The 27,927-nt window shown below is 40.5% G+C and overlaps 1 long non-coding RNA gene across 8 annotated transcripts in view; it reads right to left on the reverse strand.

The window, feature by feature from the left end:
• The window catches only part of LOC146767620 (uncharacterized), a 151,153-nt gene that overhangs the window by 105,631 nt on the left and 17,595 nt on the right, over positions 1-27,927 (reverse strand). For 5 of the 8 annotated variants that reach the window (XR_014954848.1, XR_014954851.1, XR_014954844.1 and 2 more), the window contains one exon: positions 491-27,478. This is a non-coding gene — a long non-coding RNA (uncharacterized LOC146767620). The remainder of the gene's footprint in view (positions 1-490; positions 27,479-27,927) is intronic. The other 3 variants (XR_014954850.1, XR_014954847.1, XR_014954843.1) reach the window with 3 other exon arrangements.

The raw sequence follows: 27,927 nt of genomic DNA on the forward strand, positions 1-27,927 counted from the left end.
GCATAGCAGATCCTTGAGTTCAGTAGCCAATGCAACGGGGTCAGCGTGAGGAATAGTGGGGTTTGTCCCCATACTGTGATCCTGAGAGGAACGACACGACTGTGCCTTGTCTCAGCTTCTCTGTCACAGGTGGATGAAATACACCGGCCTCATTTTGACCACAGGGTAGACTATAACACAATAGTACTGCAAAATTGTTTTATCTCGAGTCCTGCATCTAAAGTTTCTTATGGCCTTTTCTGAAGGTATAAGATTCTATAAAGGACCTCCCAACTAAGAAAGGTTTCAGTCCTCCTCTGTCATAAAGTGTGATGCATGAGCCTTGAATTTCAGGAGGGCTAGAGAGGTGGCCACCTCTATGTATCATAGTATCTATGAACTAATCTTACTTAAGAGCTTGACTTGCTTTGAACACAGAGATTACATACAGGAGAAGTAGTTTTGAGACCACTAAAGGAAACCAGGTCTTCTAACTATTTTTTTACCTTACCTGTGATGTTTTTGTGATAAACTTGAGATATGTGCAAGTATTAAGAAGCACAGCATCTGTGTGTATAAATTTTTTCCCATTTTCATCATCCTCCTATAAAAGAGAGGCATTGTTATTGCTAGCAATTTCAAGAAAACTCTTGGTCAAACCTCAATTCATGCCTCAACAGGCCTAAACATTGCAAATCCAAATCTTATCTACTAGGATAACATGAAGAATGCCTCCAGTTTGTCAAAGAGTCACCTGTCCCCAGTCAGACCAAATACAAAAGACCCTGTTCTTAAAGCCCTTCAAAGCCCCATTTCCTTTACCTTTTTAATTTTATAAGCAGGAGAAGTTCATTTCTCTCCTTATAAGGGACAGTTTTCCTAGACCACCAAAACAAATTGCTTTTGATTTTTGTAGCATATTTGAGGCTGAGATTGGGCTGTTTCACAGAAGGGTCTCTGAATATGAGCAAGGTAAAGCCAAATAGATAATGTCCATCTGCAGGGACAAAAATGCATCACTGGTTGTGAAGTACACCCAAAAAGCAATATCATGAAAACATGATGCATCTTCAGGCTCCTGTTTGATCTTTACACTTCAGCACTGACAATCACTGCACAGTTAGAACCACCTACTGGATTTTTGTGAAGTAACATTAATGTAACTAGCTGCATCTATCCAGAAAAAGTTTCTGCTTAGTTTTTTTTTTAAATCCATTGCAGTGTAAGGAGTCGGGTGGTCCCACAATATTCCTTCCCCCTGGAGAACCTGAACTCTCTTGTCTCTTCCAATCTTGTATCTCAGATTGGGATTTCCTGCAAGGGATGGTGAAACCTGTTCAAATCAGTTACATGGCCTGGTGACATTTTTGTAGCCAAATTTTTGTTTCTGAAACCACAAGCTATGCTCAATAATTTTGAGTGTCCTAAGAGAGATACAATGCCAGTGGGGCAGTCAGAAGCAGACAACAGTCAAGCTTTTGGAAAGCCAAGATTTATCACATTGTTAATGCCAGATTAATCACATTGTTGATCCTTTAATGCAAATACTGAGTGCAGATTTCCTTGAGGTGATGTAATATTAAGAGTTCACATGTGGCAATAGCTACACTGATCATCAGACAGCAAAGGAGGGAAGAGCATCCTCAGATTTCCTACAAACTAGTGTTCTTCCAGTTGCTATTTTTGTTGTATTACCTTTCTACAGGACATGTTATAGTACCTCATCATACATACAAGTGTTTCAAAACCTCAATCAATATGCAGTTTTGTAGCAAAATGCTACAGATTTTTAAGAAAACTATTAAATTGCTATTGTCATTGTCTTGATTTTTGTTGTCTTTTATTTCATACAGACAGCTGATGTTCAAATGTGTTTTGTGATTTTAATCTTCTCCCTTAGGCTTTCCCACAAAACTCTACCACATATTTATTCAGCAAATTAACTAAATTATTTCCTTCCCAAAGAAAAGCTTAGATCTGCATGGGGAAGGCTGATGGGTTTTAGCAGAAAAGTCTGGAATTATAAAGCCACTGACTGACTAACTGCAAATCAGCTACAACTATGGATCAAGGAAGTGTGGATTCAAAGAAGGCCATAGAGAGATGAATTCTGATTTTGTTTATATTCTGTAGCTTCACTGACATAAACTGATCTACAGTCAGACTCTTCTGGTGGCTCATGTCCACAGTAGACACATGCAACACTGGTTATTTTCACCACAACCAACCTATTAGGCAAAGTTCTTCTCTTTTCTATCTATAAAAGGTAGCAATTATAAGCAATATATATTTTAAAGAAAACACATAACTTCACTATGCTTCTTTGGAAGCCACTTACAAAACCTCAGCACGAGCACCTATTCAGTCCTCCAGAACTAACATCAACCCACACTGCCCTCAGGCCAAAGGTGCAGAACCTCTCAAGCTAAGATGACCCTTCTCCTTTTCCTCAGGGAGCCAACAGCTCTGGGTAGAGCCTGTGGGACATGATGGGGCCCAGCTGACTGAGTGGGGATCACCTTTATTTTAGCTGTGGCAGGAGCACTTCCTCACTGCACCTCATACATCACAGGCAAACAAGGGAAGAGAGAAAGTGGGAGAGTGTCACAGAGCTCACATGACCCCACACAGTGCTCATCCCAGTGCTGTTCCAGGGGCTCTTGGATGCAGGCTTGTGCCTTAACCAAAATTTTCAGTGCCTAATGCTCTTCAAACCTACACAACTACTGGGTGGCCTTTTAAGCAGATGGTGGCGAACATCCCCCATCACTTATCCCAGTGGAGAGATTGTCTTCTAGGGCAGGCTGTCTGCACCAGTGCCAGGGATGATGATGGAAAGGGTCTCTGTTTTCTTCATTTTTAATGTAGGGATTTGAGTGGGAGCAGAATCCTGTCAAGTGTTTCCTGTCCTGCACACACCCTTGTCAAAGAGCTCTTTGGAGAATACAGAAAGAGGATTAATGGTAATAGCTATCTGCCTGTCATTTGAAAATCTCAAGCAGCACTTGCTGGATTTTCCTCATGAATCTCTAATACATGATACTGCAAGGACACCCGAAAGGAAACTTTTCAGGGAGTACTCTCATACCAAGCAACAAGGTGGACAAATGGCCCTGCAGGGTATGGGTGTGGATCACAGCCAGTGCACCAGATGTGTGCAAACCTTTTGGAGCAGGAAGAAATAATTTTGTCATTTGCATTTGAAGTCATTTTGCCATCAAAGTAGGTTTACCCAACTCATTCCATTCAGTCATGTGCTATAATTCATTCCACTGTGTGTTTCAGACACAGTCCCCCCGGACTGCACTCATGTGGCATTGTTAGTAACATTGCTACCCAGACAGTCCTCCTTACCCAGCACCAGCATTTAGACCTGCAACCATCTACCAGATAGTAAATTTGGATCAGACTAACAGCTTCATTGGTCAGACCCTAATACATGAGTCAATCTTTATCCCATAGGAACACCCAATAGGAGAGACTTTTGTGTTTTGCTTAATAAATAAAATACCACATCATAGCCTTTGTTGCATTTAATTCTTGTAACACGAAAGCAGAGGCAGAAAGAATTGATATGATGACCACAAGCTCACAGATCCAAAACATAGCCCCACAAAATATTCTACAAAATCAGCTAACTCTAGACCATCCAGGGCCAATAAACATCCTTTTTAAACCACAAAAATAACATTTGTATTATACTAACAGCAAAGAGATCCTCTTAATTTCATTTGGAATTTATTTATTGGATTTTGAGAGGGGTTTTTGTAATGTTGTTTGGAGATTTTTGTTGTTTGTGGCTTGGGTGTTTTTCAACCTGGAAAACATATGACTTTTTTTTTCTTTTCCCTTTATTCATGCTCCTTGAAATCAAGAAAAAAGTATGCAAGATATTCTGCTTAACATTCTTTAGGATATATGTTTTAAAAAAAGAGAAGTCATCAGCCACTGAGGTTCAGTGCAATTCTAATGCCGTTAAAAATTTCTATGGCTTTTGCTTTATTTACCTGCAAGAACTTTAACAAAGAAATGCAAAAAAAGTTTTACAAAACTTTCATCTCCACAAATCTCAGTGCCAGCCAGACTAGGTGCCAGAAAGAAGCATGTGGAGGTATTTCTAGGACACAGCTGAAAGCAAACATTGCATAAAGTAATCAATTGGGTATGAAGTGAAAAAAAAGTGCCTGAGTGTTAACAGTGAAAAAACAGAATATTCCAGCTATGTCTCTGTAAAAACAAATAAAATGGCAGAGAGGGGAGAAACTGGCTGGGTGTAATGCTGTGAAGGCCAGCGCTCCCCACCAGCCTCAGGCCAGCCGGCTTTTACTCTTTAATGGCTCCATGCCCTCTAATTAAGGTCTCCAAATACAATCCCTTTGAACAAATGTTTACATTTGTCTTGCTAATTCCCATTACTTAATAATCAGAGGCCCCTGCAGTTACAGAAGATGAACCAAAGACATCACTGTACTGGGTGGGTTGACATCTAAATGTCTGATTTACACAAATGTGAACACTTGCAGGTGCGAGAAAAGAGTGAGCAGAACTGTCAATGCACTTTTAAACTGCATGTAAAAATCTGAAAACACCACTGGTAGGATTATAAACTCAGGTATGACATGGTATTCTCACAACACTGAGTGCTTTTTAAAACATATCTTGTTCGAATTTTTGTTTAAAAACAATGAATAATACAGAAGAGAAGTAAAGCTGCCTTTTCCTTATGACAGTCATTTGCTGCCTGTGGTGCTCTCCCTTGAGAAAGTCATTGCACCTCATTTGGGCTATCTTTAGTCAAATAAATGGGTCCATGTCACCAGAGTGCTGTAAACAAGCAGGCCCTTCAACAGATGTAAACCAGTCAAACCTGGGTTTAGGGGACTACAGAGACACCTGGACAGCTGAGATAGAGGCAAGAGAGCCAAGCAGATGACAACCAGGGAAAGAGTTTCTTGTTCTGAATTATTTCTTTCTCTGGAGTGAGCACATAAAGCCACGCCTCTAAGAAAAAGATCTGAGAACTACAGAGAAACACAGAGGTGTGTGGGAATTGGTAACTCTGGTTTGTTGAGTATTTAATTTGTGAGTTCTTGTGATGCAGAGAAACATCATAAAACTCTTCTTGTTTTGCCTGCTTTGGAAAAATAAAACCAAAGTCAAAAACAAACTATAAAAGCAAAGGGAAAAGACAAAAGAAGCTAAAGGGGATGGAAAATGTGTCATGTCATCTCAGGCGAGAGTGGAGGGTATGGCAATGCAGTGGAGACATGAAATGTCTTGGTCAGAGGGCTGTATCACAGCAGATGTGGCAAGCACTGCTCAGCTGAAGGCTAACACATCAAAGCATGAAGGGTACTACTGCCAGCTGCCCTTCTGTCCAAGACAGCCAGTGTGAGCACCACAACCCACACCCCCAGTCATCAGCAAGGTCAAAACCCTCACCATCCCACTCAGTCAGGAGAACAAAGGTCCCAGCTCTTCTCAAGAGCAGGCACACATTTTTTTCCAGTCCACTAGGTAGGGCCAAGCTACAATCTTTTCTTCAAAATCATGATGCCCTCTTATAATTTAACTTGTAATGGGTATTTGCATTTTTCCTTCCTCCTATCTTATACATCACATACCTGCCTAGAGCAAGATTTTATGGACAAATATAAATTCAGAAAATGAAGGTTTATTGTAAAAATGCTGGCACACTGTCATGAACACGGGACAAGCTGGCGCCACCATAATTGAGCAGACTTTTAAATGGGCAGTAGCTGATTCAGAAGGGTGGACATTTGGGTGCAAAACATCTAAGCCATTTCTCAAAATCTCCTTATCCAGCCACTTCCACAAATTAAGAGCAATAACTGCTTTTTGTAGTAGCAAAAATGAAATACTAGAACTCTCACACTCTGCTCACATGCTCCGTGCCAGGAGCCACATGCTCACCTTTACTAGGAACAGCCCAAGAAAATGGCTATCAGTCCTCGAATCACAAAATTTAAGGAGTCCTTCCTCTCACTGAAACTTACATTGTGACTGCAAGAAGCTAGGCTACCCTCCTCTCTGCTCTTTTTCCAAGGGCCTTGATTATATCTGTTCAGGGAAATAGTTCTCAATGCTGCTGCTTTCAGCAGTGCCTCCACCAGCACAGCTGTGCCAGCTGTGACACACTAGCAGTAACACCAAACTACTCCAGATCCAAACACATGGAGATCAAGGTGGGCTGCTACAGGTCTGCCAAGAAATGCAACTTTTATGTGCACAGCAGGAGCCACAGCTCCTGGGATATCAGGTAGCCAAGCAGCTTGCAGGCCAGTGCTGGCAGCATGGGAAACGTGGTGCACTTGCTGTACTGGCTGAAAACACCCATTAAAGCCTCTGCTCTCATTTACCAAGTCCAGGTCCCAGCTCTTCCACCAAAATCAGACCACACCTAGCCAGTGATCAGTCTGACAGTCTTTTTAAAACAAAATCTGTGGTAGCTTTTTGAGGAGGCAGCTTCTAAAGTACTAAACCAACTATTAACAGCCATACAAATTGATTGTTTGCTAGAAGATCCAAGAGACCTTGCTCTGCATAAATCCCCCTATTTTTATTACTGAAGTGAAAAGCAAAGGCAAGGAAAAATAAATTTACTTGCTGGAAACAATGTCCTGCTTGACTTACAAGTTCTTCAGCCTTTTGATACAAAATGGCAGTGTTTTAAAATGGCCTTAGAAGAAAACATTCTTTTACAAATATTTTTTAAACAGCCAAACAGGGCAAAAATAAACTCCTATAATATTAATTGGCATCACTGAATACCCATTTTAATGCACACTGTGAAATACAACTAGCCCTCCAAAGCTCATTTGCTCACTATCTGCCTACATGCTCATTTCCTGCAGATAATAACATAGGCAAGCTTGGTTTGCTCAGACACTGATATTCAGTCTTTTTCCAGATAGGGGCTCCAGGGTTCAAAGAGCCAGCAATCCCTCTGTCTTGAGATGCTGGGCTTTTTTTCTCAAATTCCACTACTGCATTTGCTTGTTCTTGAGGAGCTCTGTCCCTTTCTTCCTTTGGCATTGCCCCTTACTGCATCTTTTTCTATCACCTATTTCTCTCCATCCCTCTGCATTGAATTAAACAATATCATTATGCAGTAAAGAGCCCAATAACCCAAGTCAGCATATGGCCTTCATAAGTTTTTATTGTGCAGCTCTAAATCTGTGACTGCCTTTGTTGAAATGTCCTGGATTTTGCAAAGGTCTAAACTGTGTGATGAAGACAGGACCTCAACAGCAGAAGAAAATTCATCCTGCTGGAGTGTAGTCAGCCAACAGTCAGAGACAAACTGTGAGGGGCAGGCAGGAAAGGGGATGTCCAGCTTCACTGGGTCTACTCTGTGTCTGTAAATCAAGTCATACTTTGCACATGCTCCAAGTTTGTTCACACCACACAGAAAGCAACCAAAAAGCAAAACCAGCTTCTGGCTGGTAAGTTAGAGCTCATCAGTCCCCCTAGGCAGAACATCTGGACACAGCTGCTGCAGGGTGCTAGGCAAGTGGGACAGCAGCATATCACAGCCTGCACATCAGGATCACTGTGATCATGGGAGAAATCCTTACTTGTCTCTCTTCACTCACCATTAATGAAGGAGGAATATTCCCAACCCACGCATAAGAATTATGCAAAATATTTTGTTATTGATCATTAGATGCAAAAAAATCCTTTCTTTAATTGGCCATCGAATCTGACAGCTGATTTAGTTGTAAACATGCAGAAAGTGGCAAAAAGAACAAGCAAGAGAAGCAAGGCACAATCAGTTCCTGTGTTATGCTTGGTGGTGCTACACAGGTTACACTGGGAGCTGTATTAGCATATGACCTACATTTTAAAATTTATTTTGTTCTCAAGTTAGGTGTTCAGGGTTTTTTACTCCTGCAGGCAATTGGTGTTATTGTATGTGTATTAATATATCAGCTCCACCATGTGTTTCCCCTCCCCTCCAGTGTTTGCAAGGGAGGTTTTAAGTAGCAGGGGGAGGGTCTTCTCATAATCAAGGTCCAAGCATTGCTGACTCTCCTGTTTTGCACACTGCAACACTCATGTCAGCAAAGCACCAGTAACAACGGATGAGTGTTCACATGGGACCACTCAAAGCTCCAAGGACAAAGAATAATCTGTATTAGAAATAGAGGAGGAGGAAGAAACTAAATGAGAAGGCAGAACCAGTTATGGTTTCCAAGGTAAAAAAAAAAAAACCTAACTATAAAGAAATCAAAAGGAGTAAAGATGAGAGTTGGAGGAGGGTTAGAAGAAAGGTTTCAGCAAGTACAAAGAGGTGAAGCACAAATTTTGAGAGTAAGTTGATATGAATAGCTACAATTATTACCATAACAGATGTCTTTTTGAAATGCTCTAATAAGAAACAAACTTTGCATAAGTGAGAGGCAGTATTTGATTTCTCTTCAGTTATTTTACAGGCAAGGCTACACATGGAAGTGTTAAAATCTATGATGACATTCCTTTTCATAAATAAATGGTGTGGGGTATTATGACACAGAGAAAATTAGACAACCTCTGAGAAACACTTTAAAAGACCCATTGGAAGTATGAAAATATCAGGAAGAAAACATAGATATACTAATTTTGAAACATACAAGAACAAGTAATTATAGGAATTGTCACCCAGCAGAGCACTAAAAAGTTACTTTAATTTCAGACACTGAGAAAAAAATGACAGGAATTAATACTGGTAACCAAACCTCAGAGATAACACCATACTCATTGAATCAGTACTTCACAGGACATTAGAGGAGCTAATACAAACTGAAATAGGACCCTTCCACAACAAGTCTCTTCTCCAGAGAAATTCTTTCCTTCTCTCTTCTTTCTTTCTTTCTCTTTCTGAGAAACTTTGCTCCATCCACTATGTTTCATGGTGCCTTGTGGTATTTGCATTACCTGTAACCAGCTCTAGGAATTTCCAGTTCCTCCTATTAGGAAATTACCTCATGTGTAAAACAGATGTTAAAATTCTGTCATTTGTCCACATGACATCTTTGTCACCAAACTGGAGACACGTGGATTTAACAGATGGACCACCCAATGGATAAGAAATTGGCTGTATGGCAATTGTGATCAATGGTTCAAGGTCCAGGTGGAAAGCAGTGATGAGTGGCATTCCACAGGGTTGGTTTCTTGCAATGATTTTTATTTTGCATGTGTAAATTTACACTACAATTTTTTTCTCTGTGGAGGAAATAGACAATAATGTCAATGCAGCGCTAGTGCAAATACGGAGTTTAGTGGCAAAGCCATATTCAAAATGGTTAATTTGGTGATACACATGTGCTCCATCCTGTTCAAAGAGCAGGAGCAGATTCCCTTCATCATGTGACAGGAAGGGATTTGCACAGTTCTAAAGTTGGGGCAACAGGGAATAGGTAAGCATGACCAGGGGACTGCCCAACAGGGAGCTCCAGCAAGTCACGCCCACCACCCCACAGGCACCAGGATTATTTTTCCACTCTACACAATATTCTCCAAGATGGGATGCCCTCTTGACCTACATGGTAGAATTATTTATCTGCTTCATTCTTCTCTTGCCTTTCTTTCCCCTCCCAATAAAGCTTGAATAATCTCTATACCTTTTGTGGGAACTATGAGCCCCCTTAAATTTTCTTTTCTCAGTTTTATAACCCAAGATAAATTTAGCAAGAAACTCCTTCTGTAATACCCTCAGGATAAAAAGAAGAAAAGTGAGATTTAAAAGTAAATGGAAGATGACAGCTAAATCTTTAAAATCATAGAAACACTAATTCCTGTTAACTACAGCATCTCCAAATCACATGAGTTCACAGATCAGAGCATATGATTTGTCCTTTAGGTACAGAGATGTATTTTGAAAAGCTCCAGTGTAAGCCAGTAGTATTGTACTTGGAGGAAATAATTAAAATAACTGTAATCACTACCCAGAAATACTTACAATTTAATTAAAGGCAAGGATTCTTTGTCAGTGTCTAACTACAGCTCTCTGTGGATGTGATTTTCAGAAGCACTGAAATTTCAGAGGGAATAAAGTAATTTCGGTCATCGTCTTTGCCAAGCTTCCAATTCCTGAGAAACGCTGACAATATACAAGAGTATCTTGTTCTCAGATGGTTTTTCAGGTCATTAAATCCAGTCCCTTGTTCCAGAAGTCAAACAAATAGTTCAACATTTTTTACAGATATGTACTGAAACCAGTGCCAGCTACAGAGGTGTCCTTCAGCAGCAACAGAGAAGGTTCCTGCAGCCAGGTGGTGATGCTGGGTCACACTTGCTCTGTAAGCACCTAGTGCTGCAGAAGAGAGAAGGTGAAGCTTGACTCTAAAAATGCCCCTTGAAAGGTTTAAAACATATGCCTTTCCCTGCTTTTAAATGTCATGCTCGGCAGCACAAACCAGAGCAAGCAATGCTCCTGCACTCACCCATTATCACAGCTGTTCTTGTCAAAAGATGATCATTATCTTTGTATATGGGAAGCCAAATGAGCATTAAACAAATTCAAGCTTGGGGCTCTCTTTTTTGCAAGATAGCATCAGATATTAGCCACCATTTCGTGCCTCATCACATGCTGATCTACTCAGTAATCAGGATTCTAATTACAGAAATCTGTCTCTGGGTATTTTCTCACATAACTACTATATGGCATGAGTACACTGAAGCTGACTAGAGATGTGTTAAGAGACAAAATCCAAATCCATGTAAGGTTTTCAAACCTTCCAAAGTTCACATGTGCTGAGATCCATGCGTTTACATCAAGGTGTTTAAAAATACAGATTTGTGGCTTTCTTTTTACTCTGACCCTGGAAGGATTTTTTAGTAATTGGAGGCATATGCATATATCTGCATACATGGACATCTGCCAGCATTATATGAAAGATGTTTATGTTGGCAGTTCACAAAGTGCTGGTTCTCACCTTTGAAAGCTTGTGGCAGGGAAAGCTGATGAAGGATCTGACCTGTGACCTTCAACTCCTCACAGAACAACTTCACGCAGTTCAGAAGTCTGCTTACTTCTGATAAATACTCTCCAATTTGATGCCTGAATAACCTCTGTCTGGTGAGCCTTCAGCCTGAACCAGGCAACCTCTTGGGTAGAGGCCTTCTTATAGGTTTCAGCACTTTCCCATTCACACATCCAGTCCCAAACAGAACCAAAAAGAGCCTGACACTATAAAGATCAGAAACACAGATAAACTCAGTTCTGTTGCAGCTGGGAGCAGAGGCAGTGGTTTAATCCTTGTTCAAGCATAAGGATCGTGCAAATCCCTCTACAGTGTCCATGTTCCTATCTCGCCAAGGTATTGGTTTTTACAGTGAAACATGGGCGGCAACTACTTAGCTTTCAGCAGGGTATCCAAAATCAGAAACTGACTTTGGGTTTTGTGAGATGAAGTTCTTTATATGATATTTTAACATCCTGTGTGAGGATGACTGCCTATATGGAAACTACTGTATCCATGCTTCAGCACCATAAAGTTATGCTGCCAAATTACTTTTTTTTCTGTTCCATGAGTAGATGCCATATCAAGTAATTTCCTTTCACATTAAGTAACCTGTTAATTTACATTAATTTTTGCACAGGTTTAAGTTACAATGGAAAAAAAAAAAATTACTAAGACTGAAGCTAAAATAGTTTCAGTCCTTGAGATGAGGATCACTAGCATACTAGACGAGCAGCTGACAGCACTCTAATCTAGAAAAAGTTTGGAACAGACCTACTCTGAATGACCCAAGAAAACATGAGACACAAACATCAAGCCCTTTCCACTGCAGAAAAATTAGTTCAGTTTAACTTCATTAACCAGCTTTTACTACTAAATACAATATACAGATTAAATTAAGATCTTTAACAAGATAAAAAAGGTAGACTCAATTAAAAAGGTAGACTCAAAAGAAAAAGTATACAGTGACAATTAATAGATATAAATACCCATGGAGGGAGCAGAGGAGCAGTTTTTGTGATACAGCATAGTGAGTTTGGAAGGCAGAATGCTGTGACACAGGGAAAAGAGAAGTTCCCAAGCTAACTATTCTTTGCAATTTACAGTCTTTTACACTTTACTAGCTTCCATTATTTCTCTTCTCAGTGCCAGCTCCCATTTCTTTTAGCAGTTTCACAAAAAGGAGTTTTTCAGGTCTTAGTATATTTAGAAAGGTTGTTCCAGATGCTGTAATTCCAAAACTCAAAAAAAAAAAAATTGCGAGAGATAGGCTTCTGGTGTAGACTCTGAGAAATATATCTCTGCATTCACTACAAGGGAGATTAAGCTTCTAGTCAACACAATTCCAGAGCCTGAAGCCAGATGATGCAAAGTCCCCCTGCTCCAGAACAACTCCTGTTCTTAGCGCATCCTGCGTGCAGTACTCCACACACCAACTTGGAAGGTCACAAGGAAGACCCTCAGTTCACATCCAAAGACATGACTTAGAGCAATGCTGAGCACTTGCCAGCTTAAATCTCTGAGGGCAAGGCAGAGGGATTGTTGGAGATAATTCAAAGACAAAATTATAACAGCAATACTGTGCTGCATCTTTCAAAACTGACTGAATGACATCCTCACTTCCATACTGAGAGACAAGCAGCAAGCAAGGCTGAAAACACAACTCCTGTCAAAGCCAACTCCTCTGCAGAACTCAGAGAAAAAGTTGTCAGCCTTGGCTTGCTTTTAATTTTTATAATATACAGCTTGCCCTAGTTTATACATGCTGCAGCATTAGACAATTAGACATGCTTAAGTATCATTATTCTTCTGACTCACAACTGAACATCCTCTGTCTTTGCTCCTCTTCCCTCCCCTGAGTGTGGACTCTTATCCTCATTTTTGCAACTCTCACAGAATAGCTGCCCCACAATGATAATTATTTCACTGTTTGTTCAATAGCTGTATTTTCTAAATCAATAATGGCACTATTTCTCAACAATCTTAATTGCAAATTTTTGCCTAGCACATTTCCTTCAATCAGTTTTACCTTTTTGTAGGGAAAGGAGTTACTTGAAGTTAAGCTTGCCAAATTTAACCTCACAAGTTAAATATCTTGGAGAATTATGATGTTTCTTGAAAATTACTAACCTTTTGAAGAAAGTGTCAAAAAACAGGAGAAAAGGGGGTTGGAGAAAAATCAACAGCTGCAAATACTTTATAAAGCAATCCTGTTCTAAGGTTTACAGCTTTTTCCCAAGGCATAGAAACAATGCTTCCCCTGTGACCTTGAGTAAAATTAATATATCGGAAGGATCACAAACCACCCGATACTTGTAAAATGTCTAACTCTTGATGAACTTTGCCAGAAAGACTGGACTTGTAAAACTGCACAATATCTAGTGAAACACTGAAAGGCAGTACACACAAAATACTTGAGAATGAACACTGGAAACCTTTTTCTTTAAATTATATGCTACTTGAAGGCAACATGAGTATCCCACACTCATGCCAATGAATCCAGTCATGTGATTGTGTGTTCCTATTTATTTACAGTATCGGATAATGCTGGAGAGACTTTTAAAATTGCTTTGCTGTAACTACTTTTTGTCTAAACCTGCACTACATTAGTTACCATTAATACTGCTCTGTAGCACCAAATGGCAAGAAAAATAACCACTTATTTTGAAAAATGTCTAAAAATGATGGTACTTTAACATCCATCATCTTGCTCCTTGAAGCCCTAAGGAGTTCTTAGCCTGCTTTGGGAGGCTTAGAAAAGCTACAACTAATAGCAGATATACTCTATTTTTAGATCTACCTGCTTGTGACATATAGCTTCCTAAAACTAGTTTCAGTTTATCCTTATTTTTTTTCTTTTTCAATATCAGCCATTTGTAGTAGAGGGGCAGGTAAGAGAAAGAAGAAATCACTCCAGGCTACAATGTCTCAGCTAGATACTTGGGATTTTTTCTTAAGATTTGGAAGTAAGTTTTGGAGACTTTGTTAATGCAATTGCAAAAGCAAAATATGCAAAAAAGAAACCTAAGTGTAATTTACCACATGAAGTTTATTATGCCAAACACTGGAATCCATGGAGTATTAAAGCAGCGAAATTACTTAGCCTGCAAATTTAGTAGATTTTCCTATACATTAAATAATGCTAACTGGCAACTAGTTAATGAGCAACCCTAAGATTGACATAATCATTGTACACCTTTTCTGACATTACCTATGCGTTAAGGCTCTATCACTTCTGAGGATCAGTATTCCTGAAACTGGACACACGTGTCTCCAAGGTGCCCAGACAGAAACAGTGAAGAGTATCTCAGCATATCCAGCCCAGAGAACTTCAAGTTCTGCTCTGGGCCCTTGCAATTACTCCAGAACTGGATTAAACTATGGATTTATCTGGAAAGTTCAGAACTTTCCTGTATTGAGGGAGACTAAATAGCTCATGCTCACTGTATAGCTCAAGAAGCAGTCTCTTAGGCAAAAGCTGGTGAGTTTGCTGCAGCTGAGCTTAGCATTTCAGAACCTCCTAATTTCTTTATTCCATCCACCCAGACAAGGCACAGTAGTACTCGGAGTTGAAATCTGTGGGAATTTCTTCACCAGGTTGAAGAATTGTGTTGTTTTGAAGATCCACTTATTTTTACTTGCATTTGTTCAGTAGAATAATCATATTTGAGCAGAGATATAGTCACAAGGGACCTATTTTTCTCCAAAAAAAATAGTTTTCAGATCATGGGTTAAAATAGCCAACCTCAGAAAACTGCAGCGATTAGTTGAAAACAGTCAGTCAAGTACATCACCATTCCAATTACCCACAAAGCATCAAGAATTACATGGCAATCTCTTGTGTCATTCCCAGTTTCTGGAAGTTCAGAACAGTGCTGCCACTTGCAGATTCTGAAGGGTGGGGAGCCCAGCAGGCTGCTTTTGCATCTGTGCTCTTACCTCTGCTGTGTGGACTTCCTGCAGCATAAGGGAACAGGATGTTCATCATTAGTCAGCCACCATCTGTAGCCAAAACATCAGATGGCAGTGAAAAAGCAGAGGGGAGTTACTCTTCTCTTCCACTCCTATTTTTTCAACAAGATGGAGGCAATGTTCAAGGCATGAGATGAAAGAAAAGATGGCCATGGCAGAATTAAATTTCTAGCTACAGATTCAGATGGCCAAATGTTGCTGAAGGTCATAGATGGACAGACTCAGGGAATCTCTATATCCTATCCTTGAAAGTCAAATATCATTGACTTTCTGTATCAAATACATTTGACTGAAACAGAGGTCATTGTTTGAGGCAACTTATATTGTAATACAAGACATCCCAGAATAAAAATATGCAGACAAGAAAGGCATATTATGCAGGAGAGAAATAGCCCACTAAACTGCAACACTGTTTCAGTATCATTGAGGAGCATGATTTTAAAAAATAAGCCTGCTCTGTGTCAACTAGTGCAGACTCTTTTCTATAAGGATCTCAGTAGCCAGTTCATGAAACTACCATAGAGGGTTAGTAAGATTTTTAACTTAGGGACTATTTAACAAGAAAGCTTGCTTCAAAAGACCAAGACAGAAGAACCTAGAGAACAGAACATTTGATTTTGCATATGTCACTCACAGCCTTTTTAGAGGATGCAATATGATGTGTGATTGCAATATGACTCAAAATCTCATGTGAACATGCCACCAGTATTAATAGAATTCTTCAGCCCCAAAATTAGCCTGCAGGCAGATAACCAAGTATTCAGTAGCTTTAGCCCCAAGTTCTTCCAACACCACACAAGTGCTCAAGGAATTTAACATGATTTTTTATGAGTACTTTTCCAATCTCTAGCTGTTGGATGATAGATCAGCCTTTTTTCCAGGTTCACAGACCTCTGGAGGAGAGCAGCCTTGATGGCCTATTTACCTGGCACCATAACCTACTTCACAGAAATGGACTGGCCCTAATCATTAAAAGATAATAAAAAAATAAATTTGGAAGAATTGTGTCAGCTCCAGGTTTACACTGGACTGGGCCACAGAGAGGAGTACACTAACAGAGATGAGAACTTTGAGTACCTAATTAATTCTTTTACACCTTTCCTCTCTCTAAGTGTTATTCTTAGACCAATTTTAGGTCTTCCAGACTGTCTCCTGCACTTCTGAAATTTAATCCATCTTATTTAGAGCTAATCTCTAGTCTGTGTGTCCCACACAGCAGTGTAAGCAAACCTGGAGTCAATGGGATTTCTCCATGTTCTTGGGCAGGTAGAAGCAACTTTGGATGCTTTTAGGAATCCTTTTATTAAAGTCATCCCACAGAGCAAGAGTTCAGGAAGTCAGTGCAGTGCTCTTAGTTGTGCCATTTGGCTCATACCCCATTTTTAGCTCATATTGTTCAACTGATATTACAGGTTTATCAAGCATTAAAGGAATAGTTATTAGACTTCCAGTATATTAGAATTCCATGTATATGTAAAAGTGCATATTAATGAAACAGAAAAATCAACACTTAGAGACTATACATAGCATCTAAAAATACATCACTTCTGAATTGCAATGGAGATTGATAAAGATAGAGCTTTATACAGTATTTAGTCATGGATAAATAATGCAATTAATCATGTGCATGTGAATTTGCAGAAGAGAGAAAGAATATTATCCCCTCATGTTCTGTAACACTGGCAGCCTTAGGTTAAATATAATTTCACGGTGTTTCCTAGCTAAAACCAGTATTCCACTCTTTTGAGGAAAGTGGTTGGATCCCACTTAAAAGACCAATAATCCTGCAAAGTGGAAGACCACATTGCCACAAGCAACTAAGAAACACTCCAACAATCAATTATTAGAAAATATTTACCAACAGGCCTGGCATGCTCTAAGATAATTTAACATTTTATAGTAGTTGCAGGATATGGTGCTGTTTAAATCACACACTAAGCATGAGAGAACAGCACCCAGACAGAGAAGTCTCCTGAGAGATGCTCCAAAGCCCTCACCACAATATGACATTTCAGAACATGCCCCTTACACTTGACATTATCCTGGCACCCAGATTACAGGAGTAGCTGATTTTTTGGTTTGGCAACAAAACGGGGGACAGGGGAGGGTCCTGACTGCAACCCCTCTGAAACCTTCATTTTCCTTACAACAGTGGAAGCAAGCCATCGGGCACAAAAGGTTTTCAGTGCGAAACATTTCATTTGCAGGTGCTTGGAGGAGAATCAAGTGAAGAAAAGGGCCAGATGCACAGAAGGCCACTCATGTCCCACTTAATTAAAAGTGGATAGAGCACTCAGCCTGTCCCAGATCCTTCTCTGCCTAAGAATGAATGCATGAATAAATGTACATGAATGCATGAATACGTGTATACAGGACTAGGATGGCTTAGAAACCCTCAGTGCTACCTTGGCACTACAGGAGATGGACACCCAGGAAGGTGGTGCTGGAGGTTACTCACACTCCAATACAGGGAACAAGTTCACAGTGGCAGAGACCAGCTCTGTCTTAACAGTCTCCCAGTGGTGGGGGTGGCTTCCTCTGAAATTCTTAGCTTGTAGCTTTCCCCAGATTACAAGTCTCACATATAAAATACTTAGAGAGCAAAATGTAATCAGAGGAATCTGATATTCCCCCCACGGTCAGGAGTTAGGACAGTTCCCCCAGAAATAGAAACTCTCAATTCTAGACATCACTACATCCTATTAGCATCAGGAGGGAGGACTTAGGGGTGGCCTTGCTTATCTTCTGGACTCCTCCTGCAGGGTGCTGTAAGACAGCAGCTGTAGGTTGGCACTTCCGTAGCCCCATCTCCTACACCAAAAAAAAGATGAACAAAATCAGCCCTTTGAGAGCAGCCCTCTCCTTAGCACTCACTCCCACTGCCACCCAAACCATCACATCCTTCTGCCATACAAACTGTCTACCCAAAATGTCCATTAATAAGCTGGATAAGAAACTTTACCTAGGATATCAAAAACTTCTAACCTGGGGGAAATAGAACCTTTCCTCTACATTTCCTCCAGTCTGCTTTTGTTGCTTCCTTCTCTGACGGGGCAACTAATTTGGAGGCAAACTGAGAGCAGGGGGCCTGCAGGCCTTCCCTGAAGAAGGTGATGCCCACACCTTAACAAGTGAGCTGGCTGGGGACTCACCTGCTTGTGTAGTCACCCCAGCCTCCTGAAGCCTTTTGCTTCTATTCTCATGGTGGAGGAGAAGGATCAGACTCCCCTTTTTATACTTGGGAGATTCAACCTTAAGGATAGACTGTTGTGCTGTGATATTGAAAATATCAGCCTTCCAACTGTACCACTGACAACAGCAACTTGTTCCTGCTTTGACATTCCAAGAAGGCTTCAGCAACCCTCCCTCAGCATGTTCTGCACCCCAGTACTCTGTAACCTCCAGACAGCATTGGTGTCCCCTAATGAAAACAAACCCTTTTCCTGGCTGTGGGTCAGGCACTGTGACTCAGCACAAGCTACTGTGTCAATAAACACGGTGGGCCAGGTCCACCTTGACACAGACAGCCCTTTGGCACCCTTCTGGTGATGCCAGAGAGCACTGATGGGATCTCAAGGGCTCCATATGCCTGATTAATTTTGTGGTGCCAGGGACACGTAAAGTAGCCTCAGAATAAATGAAATCAGGCTGAGCAAGGACAGAAATGCTACCATGGTATTTCTGTGGGAACTTTCCCAAAAGTCATCTCCCACTGAAACTCTACTCTAGGCTGATGCTCATTCTGCTGGTCACATGTGGCTCCCAGATCTTTCCAGCTCATCAGCTTCTGAACATATGTGATGGCGTCTCTGTGTGATGGAAAAAAATAAAGGAAAAAAGAAAAAAGGTGACTCCACTTCCAACTCCACAGAGGATAAGAGCAAGCTGTGTATGCTTCTACAGCCCATGTCAGTCAGGAAAATTAGATCCTTACATCCCTCTCCCTTGAAGACAAGTAACTAGCTACACATCAGGCTGTACAGGTCTCTGTGAGAGGCATGAGTGCAGCAGGGAAGAAGAATGCTGGCTTGGTTCTGCCATTGCCAAGGTCTTTCTGACAGCTGGTCATCTTGGAGAGGAGCAGTGAACAGTCTGCTAGGGCTGTTTGGAGATATAATGGGCACTTCTCAAATTGTTATATCACAAATACATATAGAGAGAGTGCATTCTTATAATTATGACTCTAATGAGCTTTTTTTTCCAGTAAACCACAGGAATAAAATACCTGCACATTTGTGATTGTTTTAAATTATAGATTTTTTTGTTGTTGTTCACTTCTATTTGTTTTAAGATGAAAGCAAACAGTCCAAGGTTATCCTGAACAGGATCTAGGCATGTGAATCTTTTGTTAATTCCACCTACAGGGAAAATGTAAACTACTTCAAACTTTTTAAAGGATGTTTCATACCATAATAAATGCAATACAGTCAACTGATTTATTGCTTGAGAAGGGTCAGATGAGCTAATTTTCCATAGATATGGCCAGTGCTATCTCTGGTGTCTATGCTGAAGGTTATATTCACAAGCCTTTTACAGAACTGCTACCATTCTTTCTTGTGTTAGAAATATTCGCTGTGATCATTTTACCCCTCTGTCCCTGTGTCCCCAGTAAGAGAGAAGTTGACTGAAAATGTAGAGACCAATGAGCACTTCTACAGAATATCATCTGAGCAGGTCCCAAATATTATCCCAATCATTTGCTGACCCTTTTTTTCCCCAAGAGCATTCAAGAAAAAACACAATAAAAATCCTCCTGAAAGGGTTAATTTTTTCTCTAACAGCTTCTCTAAGCGGAATTTATATTCTTAGTCTGACTTAAGGATATGGAATAGAAAGGCTGCCAACATCTGTTGTGGTCAGAGACAGATAAAAGAGACTAATTCAGAGCTGGAAGAACCCATGTACAGTACTCTGTGTTGCATTACCCTCTCCATAAAAGCACGCAAAACAGCGTCCCATAGAATGGGAGATGGATGCTCACCTGAACTTCCTCCCTGCAGAGACCCAGGAGTTTCACACATTTAGAGGTACCCCCATTATCTCACAGAGAGCACAACATGAAACCTTTAACTTCTAACTGGGGAACACCGAGCTGAGAATGCTTCAGAAACACTGAGTATGTAACCACACTGTTATACAAAATAAAGAGAGACAGGTGATTTATGAGCTTGCCAAGCACTGGAAAAGTAAGCATAGAACAGATTAATGTGCTAAGTAACTTTAGATGTGGATTATCCCAATCTTTATTAAGGTGGCCTGATAAAGAGTATCCTCATAGACACATGAAGTAAAGCTAATGCAGTTTCATTCACACCTTGACTCAGTTATTAAATATACTTTATGTAGACAAGCCTACAACTTACTGAGACCCACAACTCTTTACAAAGAAGCCAACTGCATTAGGGCAACATATGATGGGCACACAGTCAAAGCCAGCTCAAAAGCTACAGGATGCAGAACTACTGTGTCTGTCTTTACTTTTGCCAGAACCAATTTTACTACAGTAGGAGAATAGCAGAACCTGAAGTAGATTTCAAACAGCAGCTATTTTACAAAAGGAAGGGAACTTACGGGCAGGTAACTTGATTACATTACAAGTGAGACTGAAGCCCACTGTTTAGTACCCAAATGTTGTTTTGGTGCATGCTCTGCTGTCTTTACTCTAAGGAAGCAGCTAGTAAAGCCAGTAGAAACTCTGCCCAAGGAAGGGCAGGCAACCTGCTTCTTGTATCATAAAACAAGATCTATACCTCACCTTTCGTTTGCATCAGTAGGGAAGATTCAGGCATAGAACTGAAATTCCCTGGGACAAAGGGATGCAACCAGTCAAAACCTCAGCAGCTGAGACAAAGTCTCTTATAGATACCACCAGCCATTTCAAACTTCATTTTGCACTTCTTGATCTTAACAGCCTGCAGAACTTCATTGAAAATTTATCCTTTGATAAAGAAAACTCAAATGGAATGGACATGCCATGATCCTCCAGCCAACTGCCTGACCAAAAGTTAACACACATTAAGAGCATTGTGCAAATACCCTTTATCACTGACAGGCTTGGGACACAAATCACCTCTCTAGAAAGCCAGTTATAGTGTCTGGCCACCCTCTCAGCTCCCTAATGTTAAGCCTGAACCCTCCCAATACAGCTTTATAAAGCACTGTTTGCATCCAGCACTGGATTGATAATTAGGAATACTTAATAAACACCAGTTTCTTCTCATTTACTTTTAATTGTGCACGCCTATCACTAAACAGGTGTCAGTTTAAAGGCTGGCTTTTCTAGATCATCCACCACATTGTCAAACTTTTTTATGAAACCTACTTTTTTTCCTATTCAATAGCACAATTATGTATTAAATAGAAAGAATTGTTAAATCATATTTATTGAGATTTTACCACTGTTGGAGAACATTTTGCAACATTAAAAGCTTCAAAATATGTTTTAAATTATTTATAAGTATTTGTTATGTCATATTGTTTGGTTTTGTGGTTGTTTTTTGGTTTTTTTTTGCAAATATAAATGTTTTGAATAACTGATCTTTACTTTAGATGCATGGAAATCAACTATTTAAAACATATTTTGAGGTTTAAACAATTATAATATGTCTACCTCTTCCATAATCTCAGCCTGCATGTATTAAAATCAAGATGAATCTGGCACTTAAAGACAATTTGCTACAGCTAAATGAAGTCTCTGATACAGCTCTTAGATCCCACTGCCTGTATCCCAGTAGGTGATAGCAGCCTTTGTGCAAAATGTGAGCCAGTAGGATTTTGCCATCCCAAACCTGCCAGACTCAAGAGCTGTATTTCTGTGGCTGCCATGGCAGCTCCTTGCAAAAAGGCAGGGTCTGAGCAAGAAATAGAAGACTTTTTAGCACATCACATGAGTTCTTCATGTTCCAGAGTCCAAACCAGCTTTATCTGGAGCCAATTTACCACGTGTAATTTATAGCAGGCCCTCGCTAGAATGACTTGCACTCTTGCAGTGCTTCAGATGTACATCCAACAGCGAGCTGCCACTCCGGGCAGGTGTTAATGCACAGGTCCAAGTACAAAATCCAGCACCCAGAGACACCATGGGGGTCCTCAGCTCTCCTTGAGAGAAGCTGAGCCAACAGCTCAGCAGCTGGGCTACACATATCCATGGATGTGCCAGGATGTATCCCCCCCTACTTCTGACAGGTATAATACAGGTTATTTTATTCTTTTTAAGATTTGAGAGTGTTCTTCAATAAATAATGAGGTCAAATAGTTATAATGAGGTTTTCAGCCTAAGAAATTTGGAGTTTTAACTTTTAACCTGGTCCTTAGAGATGCTGAGTGCTGGATCCATGTAATGGAAGAAATGCATGAGGAATATGCAACTTATGAATCTGTGAGACCCCAGTAGCCTTTCACAGAGTTGATGAGCATGAAGTTCAGAAGGCACTGTCTAATAGTCTTTTATATGTCTCATGCCCAATCTATAAGTTGCATACCTGAACCTGAGCCACAGTCTGTGAAGCAATAGCATCTACCCAGGAATATCTGCCATATGTGAAGGAGAAGTACTTTGGAAATCACACACTGAAGGCATGTCCCCAGTGCACCCTGCATTGCAGGGCAGATACCCAGCCTTCAGCAAAATCATCTCCCAGAGAAGCAGCCCAGACTAGGCAGCATCAAGTTCAGAAGATGACCTCTCTAGCAACATTGGAAGGGACCAAAAATAAGCAGAACTTAGATAATCTTATTGAAATTACAGCATCAGAAGTCCTTGACTAAAAAAAAAAAAAATAATACAACCTAAAGCAACACTTGTTCTTCAGAATGGTAGGTGCAGCTTTTATTCAACCCAGTGCCAAGCTTTCTAGATATTATTATACACAAGGTAGATTATAATCCTCTGCAACTACATTTTAGACCTGTAACACCACTGTACTATCAAAAAGCAACCTTCAGCAGTCTCACACCACCCCTGTATCTTCACTATTTTCAACAGGGAAGCAAAGCCCAACACTACATAGGCAGGGAGCAGAGTGGTGAACATAAATCTGCCATGGCCTCGATCACCACCCTAAATTCTAGAACATCCTTTTGGCTTGACCAGAAGGAAAGAGTTCCCTCATGCTTCATGGACAGTAGCTCCTGGATTGCCAAGCAAGACAACCCAAGCCTCACCAAAACTGAAACAAGTAGATTTTCATTAGCCAAATATGCAAACGCATTATGCCAATGACATGTTGCGTTCTCAGCTATTCATTTTAATCTGCCCACTTCCCTCTGGGAAAGGACTGGAGACCTTTCCTGGATCTTTTTTGCTGAAGTAGCAGAAATTGTTACAGCATCAGTATTTAATGTTCTCATCTTGCAAACCCTCTGCCACACACAGCTGTCTCACCAGCTTTGATATTTATCAGTGATAAGAAAGTCCTTTTAAATCCTCACAGCAGCCAAAACACCCCACCAGAGAAAGCCTGGAGGATACCAAGGAGAAAGGACAAGGCTGGATTCATTATGATTTTAACAGCAGCCCACTCTTGCAAACCAGTTGATACTTCTGAAGGCTGTTTGAGTGGTGAAACTGTTCCTAGGCTATTAATTTGGTGTAAGTATTTACTCTGAATAATATTTTTGTGATTCAGCTGCCAGATCGCTTTTATCTGTAGCAATTTCCAGTTAGTAGGTGTCATTTGCACATTGCTTTACATATATTTAAGGTTTTATGGATCAGCCGTGTGTTTCCCAGCTTTGTAACAGATTTCCAAGCCTCTTGTAAGAGCTGATTCAGCAATAGGACATCACAGGCTACAATATCATCAAATATATCTTAGGCAACAGATACATATTTTGACTTTATCCCCCACACTGCATCAGAAGTATAAAGAACTAGGAATACCAGCTTTAGGAAAACAGCAGATGTTTTTGCTCCCATAAGACCACATAGTAAAATATGAGTTAGTAATGGAGAACATGCCTACAGCTTTCCATGGCCTGTCACCATTTTAAGTAGCTAAAATAAAGGAATGTCTTTTCACTCTTTAGCCCCTGCATCCATGGATTTTATGGCATTTTTTACAGTCTGCCTCTAACACCACCTCTGCCTGGCACTGAGCAGTCACACAACATAAGAACCAAGCCTCAGAAGGTTTACAGTTAAAAACAAAAGAAAAAAATACCTCAGGAAAAAAAAAACAAACTTGTAAAATCAATAAATATTATGCTCCCACTTCATAGATGGATAGAGAAACCTCTCTGTGCAATATTTAATAGGCATACCCTGCAAAGCAATACAGCACAGGATTTATCCAGGCTGGGTATCAACACAAGTAAGAAAACACAGAACTGACTCAGTTCTTTGAGCAAGCATTTTTAAAAAGCCCAAAACTTCCAGTTATAACAGACTTATACCAGTTTAGATATCACTTACCCCCTCCTCCTTTTTCAATGCCTCAGCTTTCTCCATTGTGCGTCGAGGAGGGCAGCAATCACCCGCAGCAATCCCTGCCCACACACAGCAGGAAAGAAGGGAACCCACTTCCTCAGCCCCTCAGCCCTTTAGAGTTTGTTTTGCCACCTGGTGTGAGACCCAGCTGGGATGAATCCTCCGGAGCTGCTCCACCCAGAGCACCAGGCTGTGTAATTCATGCAGCCTCATGGCTGTCAGAGCAGAAAAGGAGCCAATCCATCTCCTACTGCAGTAGCAATTCTGTCTGCTAATCAGGGCAGCAGCAGGCCCAGAACAAAAGTGTTGTGAGCTCCTTGCAAAGTTCCTGCACGAATCTTTCCAACCTTCTTCAGTTTAAAAAAAACCAAACAAACAACAACAAGCTACTCCCTCTCCTCAATGAGTAACACCTTCCCAAAGAAGTCCTGCTTGTAGTCAGAAGGACACTGGCACTTTATTGGCACAGAGACAAAGTGCCAACAAAGACCGCAGAAAGAGTTGAAAGTTGTCAAATTATAGGGAAGCACCAACATTTCCCCATGGAAAAGAAAAGGCTATCAGCAGCAGCCTAAAAACAAAAGGGTTGACTTTTGTTTACGATACTTGACTGTGAGAGCAAACTGGGCCACCCATTTAGAGCTGGATCCTGCTCCCTGACTGTGCAGCTATTTTTAACTTCTGTCTTTTTATAACAAGTCAGGCTATGAACTTTGCTACAGCTCCTCATACAAAGAGAATTCACAGACTTTCAGCAAGACTACCATGTTTTACATTAGATGGCAATTTTAGCTGAAAAAAAACGGTAAGGAGAAAAGTGGCTTCTCTTACTTGGCAGATCTGTGCCTGTGTGTATTAGGTTATAATGTTTTCATGCTGGTGACGAAACACAGTCCCCCTGTTCTCAGTCATTCAGCCTGCAGAGCTCAGAGAGAGACCATCCATATCTTATGGCTTTCCAGAACACATCTGTAGGAAATTTGAAGGGTTAGTTGTCTGGTTTGGGTTGCTTTTTCCTAGGGGAGTTGTTTTTTGGGCTTTTTTGGGGTGGGTGGTGGTGTTGCTGTTTGTTTTGGTTATTTTTTATATTTCTGTATATAACAAGCACAGGTGGATCTGCCCTATAGCTGCCTAACCACACTCTGTGTGTCCAGAATCTTGTCCCATCCAGGACCCTCAAGATCTGTTCCACTACCAGTAGGCAAAACATCATGGGACTCACATTTAAGTTGAATTTATGACATTCTCACATAAATCCTCTGCCTCCAACAGCTAGTGCTTTGAACAAAATTTGTGAGATTTATGATAAAAATCACCAGGCATATGAAAATGCCACTGAGGTTAAGCAAAAACTTCTCAAGAGGCAGGCCTGCAAAGCAAGTGTGTCTTTTGGCCATAGCACAACCTCTGTCCTCTGTTGCCACAAAGTTTGCCTGCCCCTGACACTGAAGCCCAGTGCAAGCAAAGATGTCACAAAAGCCGTGGTGTTGCCTGCCACACACTGCAAAACACTCTGCCTCAAAGAAAACCTGTAAGGGGTGGTGAAATGTCCAGGTCCCTGCAAAAAAAGCGGGAGAGGACAGAGGAGAGGCAGCCCTCCCTGTCTAAGGATGTGTGGGATAACCCCGTCTTGGAGACAAGCAACACTCCTACAACCTTTGTTCCATGTGTTTGTTTGGTGGCAAGTGCAAGTGGAACTCCTCAAAGCTGGCCAAAACACAGATGACATAGGTGCAGCTGAAAACTCTGTTCCTCCCCAGTGGCTCCCTCCAGAGTCTAGCTTTTAGCTTCCTGAACTTTAGGGGAAAGCTTTGTATGGGGGATGGGCAAAGGTGTTGATGGCTTGGGGTTTTTTAAATATCTACGTGATTTCATTAGATTACCTAAGATGATAGAAAACTTTAGAAGTAAAGCAGCCAAATAGATAAATAAAAGTAGAGAAAGAAAAGAAAAAAATGATGTCACCCTCAAGCAGTTCCATCAAGGAATGACATTTTAAATCACATCATGTCTCACACCCATTTCTTAGTGCAAAATAAATCACTTGAACAGAGTGCAAGCCAATTTTTACTTTAAAAAATGTTGTGTCCTAAGGCTCTCTTCTTGAACTTCAAAAGCATACTTCATAATTACTCTACCTATCAAAGGAAACTCAATATTTCACCTCCAACCTTGCTCTGCTTGTGTTATAATTTTTAATTGTTAATAAATTATATTAATTTTAAACTGGTTATTCTCTCCTGAAATTACATCTTTCAAATGGGTATGCAAACTTATTTTAAATTAACATATTTACCTTAAAATGATAGATCAGTAATTTGTTTATGACTTTTCTTGCCTCTTAATTCTCATATTAGGAATTCAGTCTTTGGTTGCCTCATTTATTTGAAAACTGTTGTCTCAATTTAAGAGTCCAAACCTATTTCATAGAGCTTGAGATCTCTTGCAAGCAAAAACTTTTATTTATCTGGCATATTTATATGTTTTCGTTTAGACTCATCATTATGCACTGCAAGGTCTTTTGTCACTGCAAGCTTAAGACAGCTGGAAAATGGGGAGGTGTTGTTTGCAATCTAAAATCTGCTCTTGCAGATGCATGCAGTCACTCTTAAAGAATACTACAACACATTGGTGTTTTTAGCAGGGCTACATTATTTTCTTTAGATCACAGATGTTTTACTTAATGCACAGTCCTTGCAAATACAAATTCAAATTCAAGAAAGTCAGGCATGGCAGGTAGGGTGTTTTCTGTGGAGTAGAGGGTGCCTCTGGACAGGGAAGCAAGGTTCAGTGCATATTCAGGTGTGATAATGAAGGCATCATTCTTCATAGATTCCCACAGTCAGCATTTAAGAGTCTTCACTGATTTATCAAGGCTGGTCACATGCTTAAATGGTTAAACAGTTGCAAAATGGTAGAAAAATTTCAGCACGTTGTTGCCAAAATGACATAAATCAACACTCTTAAAAACTCCAGCATGCAGAAAATACCTTCATGGCAGGACAACCAAAACAACTTGCAGAATCTTGTGCCTGAGAGGAACCTGTGCAGGGAAACAAGCTGGGAGGTTCACACCCAAGCAATGCTCAGCTGCGTTCTGAGGCTCTCATCGGGAACCAAGGCATCCTGGAGCACACTGCAAGGGGAAAAACATATGCCCTTGGTGAGCTCAACTACATGGCTGAACAAAACATTTCCCCATTGAAACAAAAATCTTCCCAGAGATGCCTTTGGGATTTGTGGGCAGAACACAGGAAAGAAAAGCAAAGCTGAGATTGTCCCTGGAGAATACGTTGTCAGTGTTACGTTAAGTGCCTGCAGGACACTACTCAGTGCCAGGTGGGTACTCTTTAGTCTTCAGGGTGATTTTTTAATAAAAAGGATGAGGACTGTCTCACCATTCCAGTAAATTACATATCTATGTTCAATTTTTTTTCACAAGTATCAATAGATGACTGCTTTTTTTTTTTTCACCAATTCTAGATGAACTCTGGGTACCTAATTTATGAGACAAATAGCCTGTGTCTCAGACTACTACTCCCCAAACCTTCCACATTTTATCATCTTGCCTGCATTATTCTTTAT

The sequence above is a fragment of the Lonchura striata genome, chromosome 4 (assembly GCF_050655825.1).
Source record: "Lonchura striata isolate lonStrDom1 chromosome 4, ASM5065582v1, whole genome shotgun sequence".
Lineage (NCBI taxonomy): Eukaryota > Metazoa > Chordata > Aves > Passeriformes > Estrildidae > Lonchura > Lonchura striata.